The sequence below is a fragment of the Elephas maximus genome, chromosome 20, assembly GCF_024166365.1.
Source record: "Elephas maximus indicus isolate mEleMax1 chromosome 20, mEleMax1 primary haplotype, whole genome shotgun sequence".
Taxonomy (NCBI): Eukaryota; Metazoa; Chordata; class Mammalia; order Proboscidea; family Elephantidae; genus Elephas; species Elephas maximus.
This window is the reverse complement of record NC_064838.1, coordinates 77,085,875-77,099,543: the sequence shown is the minus strand read 5'-3', so window position 1 is coordinate 77,099,543 and position 13,669 is coordinate 77,085,875. Positions and strand designations below refer to the sequence as shown.

The following is a 13,669-nucleotide window of genomic DNA, read 5'->3' as shown; positions in this document are numbered from 1 at the left end:
CCTAATATGTGGCATAAACTGTGTACAAAACATTACTAGAAATGTACAAACACCAGAAGAGAAATTAGATGACTGGGAGCTCCTTTAAAAGTCAAACTCTTATGCTCATCCAAAGACTTCACCAAAAGGGTAAAAATATTACCTACATTTTGGGAAAAATTTTCAGCTATGACATTTCTGAACAGCAGCTGATCTCTAAAATCTACATGTTATTGCAAAAATTCAACAACAAAAAGACAAATAACCCGATTAAAAAAAGGGCCAAAGAATAAGTACAGGCACATCACTAAAGAAGACATTCAGGTAGCTAACAGACACATGAGGATATGGTCACGATCATTAGCCATGAGAAAAATGCAAATCAAAAGTACAATGGGAGTCTATCTCACTCCAACAAGGCTGGTATTAATCCAGAAAACACAAAATAGTAAATGTTGGAGCAGTTGTGGAGAAACTGGAACACTTACACACTGCTGGTGGGAACGTAAAATGGTACAACCACTTCGGAAATTGATTTGGCGCTTTCTTAAAAGCTAGAAATAGAACTACCATACTATCCAGCAATCCCACTCCTCAGAATATATCCCAGAGAAATAAGAGCTTTTACACGAAGAAGTACATGTGCGCCCATGTTTATTGCAACACTGTTTATAATAGCAAAAAATGGAAGCAGCCAAAGTGCTCATCAAAGGATGAATGGATAAAAAAATTATGGTATATTTACACGATGGAATACTAGGCATCGATAAAGAACAGCAATGAATCTGTGAAACATCTCATAACATGGAGGAATCTGGAAGGCATTATGCTGCGTGAAATTAGTCAGTTGAAAAAAGGACAAATGTTGTATGAGACCACTATTATAAGAACTCAGGAAACAGTTTAAACAGAGAAGAAAATATTCTTTGATGGTTATTATGATACGGGGGAGGGAGGAAGGCAGGGAGATGGGGTTTCACTAATTAGATAGTACATAAGAACTAATTTAAGTGAAAGGAAAGACAACACACAATACAGGAGAGGTCAGCAAAACTGGACTAAAGCAAAAGTAAAGAAGTTTCCTGAACAAACCTAATGCTTCCAAGGCCAGTATAACAGAGGCAGGGGCTTGGGAACAATGGTTTCAGGGAACATCAAGTTCAACTGGCACAATAAAATCTATTAATAAAACTTTCTGCATACCACTTTGGAGAGTGGCTTCTGGTGTCTTAAATGCTAGCAAGCAGCCACCTAAGATGTGTCATTTGCTCTCAGCCCACATGGAGCACAGGAGAATGAAGAACACCAAAGACACAAGGGAATGATGAGCCCAGGAGACAGATAAGGCCACATCAATCACAGACTTCATCAGCCTGAGACCAGAAGAACTAGACGATGCCTGGCTACAACTGATGACTGCTGTGACAGGAAACACAACAGAGAATCCCTGAAGGAGCAGGAAAACAGTGGGATGCAGACCTCAAATTCTCATTAAAAGACCAGACTTAATGGTCTGACTGAGACTAGAAGGACTCTGGAAGTCATGGTCCCCAGGCCTTCTGTTAGCCCAAGACCAGAATCATTCCCAAAGCCAACTCTTCAGACAGGGATTGGACTGGACTATAAGACAGAAAATGATACTGGTGAGGAGTAAGTCTCTTGGATGAAGTAGACACGAGAGACTATGTGGACATCTCCTGTCTGGAGGGGAGAGGTGAAAGCCAAGGGGGACAGAAGCTGGCTGAACGCACATGGAAATAGAAGGTGGAGAGAAGGAGTGTGTTGTTTCATTAGGGGGAGAACAACTAGAAGTATACAGCAAGGTGTATATAAATTTTTGTATGAGACTGACTTGATTTGTAAACTTTCACTTAAAGCACAATAAAAATAATTTAAAAAAATACTGCTCAGCAATGAGAATGAATGATCTACTGCCAGCTGCAATAACACGGAAAAATTTCACAAATATTGCTGAGCAGAAGAAACAGCAGTGTAAAAACTGTAAGATTTCACTTCTAAATAGCTCAAAAACATATAAAACGAATCTATTATATTGGAAGGCAATTTGTTGTGGGGCCTGTGGACAGTCTCCAAAAAGCTGATAATGTTCTGTTTTTGGTCTGTATTCTGGCTGCAGGGATGTTTTCATTTCTAAAATTTCATTTGCTGTACAATTTATTACTTGAGACTTTTCTATTTAGCTATTGTACCTCAGAAAGTATGTCACAGTCTACTCACTATGAGATAATAAGAAACAGAACATCTATTATTTTTTAAATGTCCAGCAATTTATTGTACACTATAAGTTTTCACAGGATGTTTGTAAATTAATCAATCATACAGCTTTCATAGATTATTTCACTAAATATCTTTTATGTTATTAAAAATGTGCTGCCCTGATAAGAACAGCGACGTCCTTATAAACCCCCAGTCTCCCTCTGCTAGCCTTGTTTGCAGCACCGTGGAGCCTGAGTGGCTCTGGTTGTCTTTGGGGCCAGTTTCATGCATTGAACTTCTTCTTGCATAATAGCTATGCTTCAGTGTCAGACAACTATTTTGCGAAGTAAGAAGTTTATAGGTGAACAGTTCCTTACATAGTAGTATACTAAGGACACTGGTGACACCAGGGAAGCTGTTTAGATACAGATTTAAATTCCAGTAAAATCTTTTTTTTTTTTTCTTGAAGAATTGTTTGTACACCAAATGGTCATTATCATAGGATAGATTAAATAAATCAACGTACATGAATAAAAATAAATACAATATTATTCATAATACTTCTCTGAATATAAAGTGTATTTATACTGAAGTCATTTTTCCTTAAAATTTTTAAATCTGGTCGGTTATAAAACAAAACATGATTACCCCTAGGTAGTGAGATTTTGGTTAGCTTTTTCCCCTTTAAGCAACTGTTTAGCTTTTGCATGTGGCTAAAGAGAGAGTGTGTGTGTGCACGTGTGTAAGGGCATGTGTGGTGTGAGAATGTGTGCATGTTTTAGAGTATATTATGAAATTAAAAGACAATGGTTATATAGGGAGTGGTGAGCCAGAAGTAATGAATCATGGTTGCCTAGAAATCATTTAAGTTTTTTTTTTTTTTAATCAGTATAATCTTGGAAAACAAAGTAGATGGGAAGATAAGAATATTAGGAAATAAGTGTGGGCTGTATTCAATGCTTGAACTATTCACTTAAATAAGCTTCTCTATTACAGGGTCTAACTACAAAATTACAGTAATTTTCTTGAGGATCCTTTAGGGTTTTCTGTGTGTAGGCTCACATCATCTGCAAATAGAGATACTTTTACTTCTTCCTTACCAATCTGGATGGCCTTTATTTCTTTTTCTAGCCTAATTGCTCTGGCTAGGACCTCCAGCTGAATAAGAGTGGTGATAAAGGGCATCCTTGTCTGGCTCCCGTTCTCAAGAGGAATGTTTTCAGACCCTCTCCGCTTAGGATGATGTTGGCTGTTGGCTTTGTATAAATGCATTTATTACGTTGAGGTATTTTCCTTCTATTCTTATTTTGCTGAGAGTATTTATCACGAATAGGTGTTGGACTTTGTCAAATGCCTTTTCTGAATCAGTTGATCAGATCGTGTGGTTCCTATCTTTGGTTTTATTTACATGATAGATTACATTGTTTGTTTATCTAATGTTGAACCATCCCTGCATATCCGGTGTGAATTCAACTTAGTTCTGGCGAATGATTTTTTTTTTTTTTTTTTTTTTGGTACATTGTTGAATTCTATTGGCTTCAATTTCTTTGAGGATTTTTGCATCTAAGTTCGTGAGGGATTTAGGTATGCAATTTTCTCTTTTTTGTTGTCTTTACCTGGTTTTGATATCAAGGATTTGCTGGCTTCATAGAATGACTTTGGGAGTATTCCATCCTTTTCTATGCTCTGAAATGCCTTTAGTAGTGGTGTTAACTCTTCTCTGAAAGTTTGGTAGAGCTCTGCAGTGAAGCCGCCTGGGCCAGGCCTTTTTTTTTGTTGTTGGGAGTTTTTAAATTACCTTTTCAATTTCTTCTTTTATTATGGGTTTATTTAGTTGTTCTACCCCTATTTGTGTTAGTTTAAGTAGGTAGTGTGTTTCTAGAAATTCACTCATTTCTTCTAGGTTTTCAAATTAGAATACAATTTTTCATAGTAATCTGATATGATTCTTTTTTAATTTCAGTTGAGTCTGTTGCAATATCACCCATCTCATTTCTTATTTGGGTTATTTGTTTCCTCTCCTGTTTTTCTTTTGTTTGGCCAATGGTTTATCAATTTTGTCAAAGACCCAGCTTTTGGTCTTATTAACTCTTTCAATTGTTTTTCTGTTGTCTATTTCATTTAATTCTGCTCTAAATTTTATTATTTCCTTTCTTCGGGGAAACCCTGGTGGCATAGTGGTTAAGTACACGGCTGCTAACCAAGAGGTTGGCAGTTCAAACCTGCCAGGCGCTCCTTGGAAACTCTACGGGGCAGTTCTACTCTGTCCTCTAGGGTTACTATGAGTCAGAATCGACTTGATGGCAGTGGGTTTGGTTTTTGGTTTTGGCTTTCTTCTGGTGCCTGAGGGTTTCTTTTGTTGCTCTCTTTCTATCTGTTCAACTGGTAGGGGCAATTCTTTGATTTTGGACCTTTTTTCTTCTTTTGGATGTGTGCATTTATTGCTATAAATTGACCTCTGAGCACTGCTTTTGCGGTGTCCCAGAGGTTCTGATTGGAAGCATTCCAATCTCATTGGATTCTACGAATTTCTTTATTCCATCCTTAATTTCTTCTTTAACCCAGTCATCGTTGAATAGGGTGTTGTTCAGTTTCCAAGTGTTTGATTTCTTTCCCCTGCCTTTTCTGTTACTGATTTCTACTTTTATGGCTTTATGGCCAGAGAAGATGCTTTGTAATATTTCAACATCTTGGATCCTGTTAACGCTACCTAATATGCAGTCTCTTCTAGAGAATGCTCTAGGTGCATTGGAAAAGAAAGTATATTTGTCTGCTGTTGGGTGGAGTGTTCTGTGTATGTCTGTGAAGTCAAGTTGGTTGATTGTGGCATTTAAAACTGTGCCTTTATTGGAAACCCTGGTAGCACAGTGGTTAAGAGCTATGGCTGCTAATCAAAAAGGTCAGCAGTTCAAATCCACCAGGCACTCCTTGGAAAAAGTATGGGGCAGTCTACTCTGTCCTATAGGGTCACTATGAGTTGGAATCAACTTGACAGCAATGGGTTCGTTTTTTTTTTGTGTGTGTGTGTGTTGTTGTTGTTGTTTCTTTATTGAGCTTCTTTCTGAATGTCCTGTCCTTAATTGAAAGTGGTGTGTTGAAGTCTCCTACTATTATTGTGGAGCTATCTCACTTTTCAATTCTCTTAGAGTTTCTTTTATGTATCTTTAAGCCCTGCCATTGGGTGCATATTTAATATGGTTATATCCTCCTTGTATTATTGTCCCTTTAATCATTATGTAGTGTCCCTCCTTATCCTTTCTGATGGATATAACTGTAAAGTCTATTTTGTCAGAAATTAATAATGCCACTCCTACTTTTTTTGATTGTTGTTTGATATCTTTTTTTCCATCCTTTGAGTTTTAGTTGTTTGTGCATTTTAGTCTAAGTTGTATCTCTTACAGGCAGCATATAGATGGGTCATTTATTTTAATCCTCTCTACCACTCTCTGTCTCTTTATTGGTGCATTTAGTCCATTGACGTTTGGAGTAATTATGGACAGGTATGTCATTTTGTTGTCTTTTTTTGTGTTTTGTTGACAGTTTCTTTTATCCACTTATTTTTTTGTGCTGAGTAGTTTATGTTTATGTATTGTCTTTTCTTCTTTTTCATTGTGGTTGATTTTGTTTTTGCTGATTCTTTATGTATTTCTTTCCTTTTTTTTTTTCTTTTTTTAATGTGTAGGATTGTTAGTCTCCTTTCTGGTTACCATAATATCTATCCCTATTTTTCTAAGTTTAAACCTAACTTTTATTTCTTTATATCACCCTGACATTCTCTCCATAGGAAAGATCTATGGCTACATTTTTAGTCTCTCTTTATTGTTTTAATGTTGTCATCTTTTATGTAATGACATCGCTGATTACCTGTTTTGAGCATTTTTTTATCTTGGTTTATTTTTGTGATTTCCTTATATGAGTTGATATCTGTTTGCTCTCCTGTGTTCTAGTCTTGGGTCCCAAAACCCAACCTAGTGCCGTCGAGTTGATTCCAACTCAGATATCTGATATTATTGATTTTCTAACCAGAGAACTACCTTTAGTATTTCTTGCAGTTTAGGATTGGCTTTTACAAATTTTTTAAACTTCTGTTTATCTAGAAATGACCTAATTTCACCTTCATATTTGAGAGACAGTTTTGCTAGACGTGTGATTCTTGGATGGCAATTTTTTTCTTCAATGCGTTATATAAGTCATCCCATTGCCTTCTTGCCTGCATTGTTTCTGTCGAATAGTCAGAATTTATTCTTATTGACTCTCCTTTGAAGGGAACTTTTTGTTTATCTCTAGCTGCTCTTGAAATTCTCTCTTTATCTTTGGTTTTGGGAAGTTTGATTATAATATGTCTTGGTGCCTTTCTTTTGATATCTACCTTATGTGGTGTTCAGTGAGCATGTTGGATAGATATCTTCTCATCTTTCACAATATCAGGGAAGTTTTCTACCAACAAATTTTCAACAATTCTGTATGTATTTTCTGTTATCACTCCCTGTACTGGTACTCCAATCACTTGTAGGTTATTTCTCTTGATAGGGTCCCACATGACTCTTAGGATGTCTTCATTTATTTTTAATTTTTTTATCTTATTTTTCTTCAAATATATTGGTGTCAAGTGTTTTATCTTCAATCTCAGTCTCACGAATTTTGCCTTCTACTTGCTCAATTCTGCTCCTCTGACTTTCTATTGAGTTGTCTAATTCTGTAATTTTATTGTCAATCTTCTGAATTTTCTGATTGCTGTCTTTCTATGGGTTTCTGTAGTCTATTACATTTTGCATTATGTTCTTGAATAACCTTCTTAGTTTCTTTAACTGCTTTATCTGTGTGTTCCTTGGCTTGTTCTATGTTTTGCCTGATCTCCTTCCTGATCTCTTGAAGAGTTCTGTATATTAATCTTTTGTATTCTATATCTGGTATTTCTAGAAAACATCTTCATCCAGAAAATTCCTTGATTCTTTGTTTTGAGAGCTTGTTGAAGAGATTGTGGTCTGCTCCTTTATGAGATTCGATATTGACTGTTTTCTGTGAACCATCTATAAGTTATTGTATTAATTTATGTTGGCTTCCTGCTTTGTTTTGTTTTAGTATGCCCAAGTAGAGTTCTTGAGTGAGTTAGCTTGATTATTTGCTCATTTGAAGCTGTAACGTCCTGTCACCAAATGGCTAGAGCTGTTACCAAGTTTATTAGATTAGGAGTCTGTTCACTTTTCTAGTATGGATTCATCTCAGGTGTCCAGGTAGTTGATCACCAAGTGTGTGGTACATGCTCTGTTCTACAGTCTTAGAGGGGCAGGGGTGTTTGGCATAGGCACAGGTATCTGGTTGCAGAAGGGAGTCATGTTCTGAACAAGGCAGGGGGCTGACTACTGTCCCCTGAGTGTCTGTGAGGAAAGCACATCCCTGCTCCCTAGAACACACAGTTGGATGGATTCTGCAGCCAGACCATAGGCACCCAAAGCTTTTGGTTGTAAGGATTGGGAAGCGCCACTTATCTTTGGGCCTCTGTTGTGGGTGGGTTGGTGACTTGGCTGGAGCCACCAGTCCTCAGGCACCTGATGTGGGTAGGTGAAGACCCTGTTTAGTAGGGAAATCAGTGTCAAACATTAAAAACCCACCACTCCATCTCAGAACAGAAACAGTTGAAATCGGATCTCAAGCACATACATCATTGCAGTCTGCCAACAAGGGTCTAATCTGAAATGGGCCCACATAGGGCCATGCAGGGGTGAAACTTATTCAATATCTGTGGACTGTTTATTCCTGGCAGGAGCCACTTCTGTCCTGAGCTCCCCAGCTTAATGGAGCTGGCAGATTATCTTTTTGCCAAATTATTAATTTATTATTTATTTTTTCCAAGGCTGGGATAATGGCTCAGTGCACACAGCAGGACCTATCTCTGGCCCAGGGAAATCTACAGCTACTAAGCTGGTTTGGGGGCTGGGGACACAGTTAAATAAACACAAGTACTTAGGTTTTCTGAGAGTGCTGTTCTTCTCTGGTTCCAGAGGCATGAGTAGGTTGTGTGCCTCACTGTCTGTCCCAGTGAAATTGCGTCATGAACGGTACTGCCACATGAGCTGTGGAATGACATCAAGGGAATCATACATGAAGAAAGCAAGAGATCATTAAAAAGACAGGAAGTAAAGAAAAGACCAAAATGGATGTTAGAAGACACTCTGAAACTTGCTTTTGAATATCAAGTAGCAAAAAGGAAGAAATGGTAAAGTAAGAGTGAACAGAAGATTCCCAAGGGTAGATTGAGAAGACAAAGTAAAGTAGTATAATTACATGTGCAAAGACCCAGAGATAGAAAACTAAAAGTGAAGAACACATTCAGATTTTCCAAAACTGAAAGATCTGAAGAAAAAATCCAAGCCTCGAGTTACATTATTGAATGATTCCATGGGGGAAATATTAAATGACAGAGCAAGCATCAAAAGAAGGTGGAAGGAATACACAGAGTCACTATACCGAAAAGAATTGGTCGACATCATCCATTTCAGGATGTAGCATATGTTCAGGAACTGATGGTCCTGAAGGAAGAATTCCAAGCTGCACCGAAGACACTGGCAAAAAAACAAGGCTCCAGGAATTGACAGAATAACAATTGAGATGTTTCAACAATTGGATGCTGCACTGGAAGTGCTCACTCATCTAAGCCAAGAAATTTGGAAGACAGCTACCTGGCCAACTGACTGGAAGAGATTCATATTTATGCCTTTTCCAAAGACAAGTGATCCATCCAAATGCAGAAATTATTGAACAATATCATTACTGTCACAGGCAAGTAAAATTTTGGTGATGATGATTCAAAAGCTGTTGTAGCCGTACATTGACAGGGAACTGTCAGAAATTCAATACAGATTCAGAGAAAGCCATGGAACCAGGGATATCACAGATGATACCAGATGGATCCTGGTTAAGAGCAAAGAATACCAGAAAGATGTTTACCTGTGGTTTCTTGACTATGCAAAGGCATTCATCTGTGTGAATCATAAATTATGAATAACATTGGGAAGGATGGGAATTCTAGAACACTTAATTGTGCTGATAAGGAACCTGTACATCGATCAAGAAGCAGTCATTTGAACAAAACAAGGGGTACTTCATGGATTAAAGGCAAGAAATGTGGACATCAGGTTTGTATCCTTTCACCATACTTATTTAACCAGTGGAACCCTAGTGGTGCAGTGCTTAAACCTTCAGCACTAACCAGAAAGTCAGTAGTTTAAATCCACCAGCAGCTTCTTGGAAACACTATGGGGTAGTTCTACTCTGTCCTATAGGGTCACTAGGAGTCAGAATTGACTTGACAGCAACACTTTTGGTTTTGGTTTATTCAGTCTGTATGCTAAGGAAGTCATCTGAGAAAATGAGCTGTAAGAAGAAGAATGGGACATCAGGATTGGAGAAAGGCTCCTTAATAACCAGCATTATGCAGATGACACAACCTTGCTGGCTGAAAGTGAAGAGGACTTGAAGCACTTACTAATGAATATCAAAGACCATCATCACCTTCAGTATGGATTGCACTTCAACATGAAGAATACAAAGATCCTCACAACTGTATCAATAAGCAAAATTATGATAAAAGGAGAAAAGATTGAAGTTGTCAAGCATTTCCCTTAACTTGCATTCACAGTCAACACCCATGGAAGCAGCAGTCAAGAAATTAAAAGACATGTTGCACTGGGCAAATCTGCTGCAAAGGACCTCTCTAAAGTTTTGAAAAACAAAGATGTCACCTTGAAGACTAAGGTGTGTTTGACCTTATGTCTCACATACTTTGCTCCAGCTGTCAGGAATAATCAGTCCCTGGAAAAGGCATCATGCTTGGTAAAGTACAGCATCATAAAAAAAGAGGAAGACTTTTGAGGACAGATGGATTGATACAGTGACTGCAAGAATGGGCTCAAGCATAACAAGGATTGTGAGGATAACACCAGGCAGTGTTTCGTTCTGTTGTTCATAGGTTTGCTATAAGTCAGAATCCGCTCAAGGGCACCTAACAACAACAACGTAGATAGATAGCTAGAGAGAAAGAGAGAAGTAAATAAGCAAAACTAAGTTTTTTTATTTTCTGGAAAGCATCATCAAAACATGTATGTTTTCTTAAAAAGTTTCATACTTATACCTTTCAACAATAAGAGTAGAAAGAGCCCTTGGAGTCTATTTCTACTGTTTGTTCTTCACCCACAAAACAACCAGAAAATATTTAAGAGCAAACACTTAATGATCCATTACTTTTGGAAATTCTTATTCCAGAGACTGTGAGAATTTCCAGAGAAACAAATAGAAAATAATAATAATAATTCAAGACAGAGTGGACTACGTGTAATGAATGTTATACAATCACAAAATCATTGGATTGGGGGTCAGTTGACATGTGGCTGGGGGAAAGGAATCAGACACTAATTAATGGAAATAAAGGATAACCATTATAAGAGTGTCATATATCAAAATGGGGCAGTGAGGAAGTTTGTTTCAGAAATGGAGACAAACAGGATGAACAATGGGATAGATGTGAAAATCATGTAGTAGAGAGGATCTGAGCTTCATTACCTGTGTGATTTGACTGGAGGATGGTGTAGATTCAACATTACCATAAGGCACAGCATTAAACTTAATGGCTGTTAATGGACATTGATCACTTTGTATGAAAGCTTGGGTCTTTGCTAAAGTTTTTGTAGCATTCGCAGGGGAAAAATACAGAACAAGGAATCTAATTAATCACATGTTTATACAACACAGAAAAATGAGGGCAGAGGCTTTAGAGGTTTAAGTCCCAAATGCCACTAAGTGAAAATAAAATGTGACCTGCCTATTGTTCACCTGCCCAAAATCAGAAGAGAAGGACATGCTTATCTCAGGTAGGACTCTGAATCAGCAAATTAAAAGGCTATAGAAAAAAAATTGGGGGGGGGGGGAATGAGGAACCAAATCTTGAGGAATTTGTATATGAATCATTTTATAACTACTAATTTACGTAAATAAACTCTGCAATCTAACAGACAAACCATAATATCTTATGGTGGAAGATGTGTGAATTTGCCTGACTTCATTTGTATAAGTAAAGGAGATATTTCATTACTTTATATTGTAACTAAAATTCATATATAAAACATTAATTCTTATTTTCCCCTGTTAGATAGTGATATCAATATATATGTGAATTTAAGATTTGTTCTAGCACTATTCTAACTATAATTGAGTAATCACATTAAACATACCAATATGTATAAATTCTAGATCATGTGGACCACACACTGTAATACTTAAGTACAGAAAGATATAAAAATCAGACCAACATTCGATTTTTATATACCAACAGAGAGATTCACACACATTCACAGACACAAACACAGACACACATACACTCACACAAGGAAATGAACCCTTAATATTTATGAGACATTTATTATTCCTCTTCCTATTTTCAATCTTTATTGAAAATTCAATTTAAAAATCCAAAGAGATGCAAATGTGTGTTTTGAATTCTGTATTTCCCATGTTTTTTTCATTTCTCTATCTTATTAACACACATATCCCTTGGGATCCGGTCAGTCATATAACTGGACTATAAATGGTCGGCAAAGAGATGGAGTGCGATAGAGAAGTCAAATAAAACATGTTTTGTTCACGTTCAGCTATTCGGGTAAAACTAAAGACATCATGCAGCAAAACAGTGACATTTTAATTTCCATTTATTATATGCAGGACAATTCATAGTTGCTGAAGCTTAAAATCAATTATGTTTCTGGATGAGTACAAAAAACTTTTTTTGTGCAATCAAGTATTTATTTTTCCATGTCAAATGTTTAGGTCAGCATCTTCTGGCCGTGTCTCTCTGACTGTCGTGTGTTTCTGATATCATTTGGATTCTGGAATGAGCTTTCGGTTTTTTCAAACCTACTGCCTCAGATAAGATATAATTGTCATATATCAAGAGTGACATATGGATTTGGAATCAAAGTTTCTAAACTTTCTATTCAAGACTTTTTGTATTTTTATCAATAACATGACAATGCCTCTTTTTCAGGGTTGTTTATCTGAACTAGTTTCCTAGAACAAGGAAGACAATTTACAGAAACAAAGTGTTCCCTAATTCTTTAATACAATGAGTATTTATACAAATCGTCTTCTGTACTCTTTATTACAGAGAATATTTTGTGGATGTCTACCACAGTTAAACCCTGATCTATCATTTTCTTCAGCACTTTTATAGCCATTTAAAATAAGAACAAAGAAGAATGGATGGAGAAAACTGCTCCTCCGTGACTGAATTCTGCCTCATGGGAACTACTAATAACCCTGAGATCGAAGCGACCATATTCACCTTCTTTCTGGTTGTTTATCTCATTATTCTTGTGGCAAATCTTGGGATGATCATTTTAATTAGAATGGACTCCCAGCTTCAAACACCAATGACTTTTTCCTCAGCCACCTCTCCTTCTGTGACCTCTGCTATTCCACAGCAGTTGGGCCCAAGATGCTGGTGGACCTCTTAACCAAAGACAAATCAATTTATTTTTATGGCTGTGCTCTGCAGTTCTTCATATTTTGTATCTTTACAGATTCTGAGTGTCTCCTGCTGGCTGTGATGGCCTTTGACAGGTACAAGGCCATTAGCAACCCCTTGCTCTATACAGTGGACATGTCCAGCAGGGTGTGCTCCGTGCTCATGGATGGGATTTACCTGGTGGGCATGGTGGATGCTTTGATACACACCGTGTTAACTTTCCACTTATGTTTCTGTGGGTCAAATGAAGTTAACCATTTCTTCTGTGATGTTCCTCCGCTACTGTTGCTATCTTGTTCAGATACACAGGTCAATGAGTTAGTGATAGTCACTGTTTTTGGCTTCATTGAACTGAGTACCCTTTCAGGGGTTTTAGTCTCTTACCGTTACATCATCCTCTCAGTCTTAAAGATCCGCTCTGCTGGGGGAAAGTTCAAAGCTTTCTCCACCTGCACCTCTCACTTAACTGCTGTTGCAATGTTTCAGGGAACTATGCTCTTTATGTATTTCCACCCAAGCTCTGCCTACTCTCTAGATCAAGACAAAATGACCTCGTTGTTTTATACCCTTGTTATTCCCATGTTAAACCCCCTGGTATACAACCTAAGAAATAAAGATGTGAAAGAAGCTCTGGAAAAACTAAAAAACAAAATGTTGTTTTAAATAGTTACACATGTAAGAAGTTGGAGTTTTCTTCAAATCTTATAAGTAGAGTATAATGTGGTCTCTAATTCTTTAATACAATCAGTATTTGTACAAATCCTCTTCTGTACCCTTTATTAGGTACTTTCCTAAATATGCTATACTTTGTTAAGTGTCTTCAATTTAGATATAACACTCACTAATTTTACAAATGTTTCCAGTCTCTTTATTAGTGTATAAAAATTTTATTTGTTCTAATTTATTTTTTATGCATTAACTGAATTATTTTAGGAGTTACTGATTGTTTATTTAACA

The 13,669-nt window shown here is 37.0% G+C and overlaps 1 pseudogene; it reads left to right on the top strand.

The window, feature by feature from the left end:
* Window positions 1-6,372: 6,372 nt before the first annotated feature.
* LOC126064084 (olfactory receptor 5W2-like) lies at window positions 6,373-13,375 on the top strand (annotated as a pseudogene).
* The last annotated feature ends 294 nt before the right edge of the window (window positions 13,376-13,669 follow it).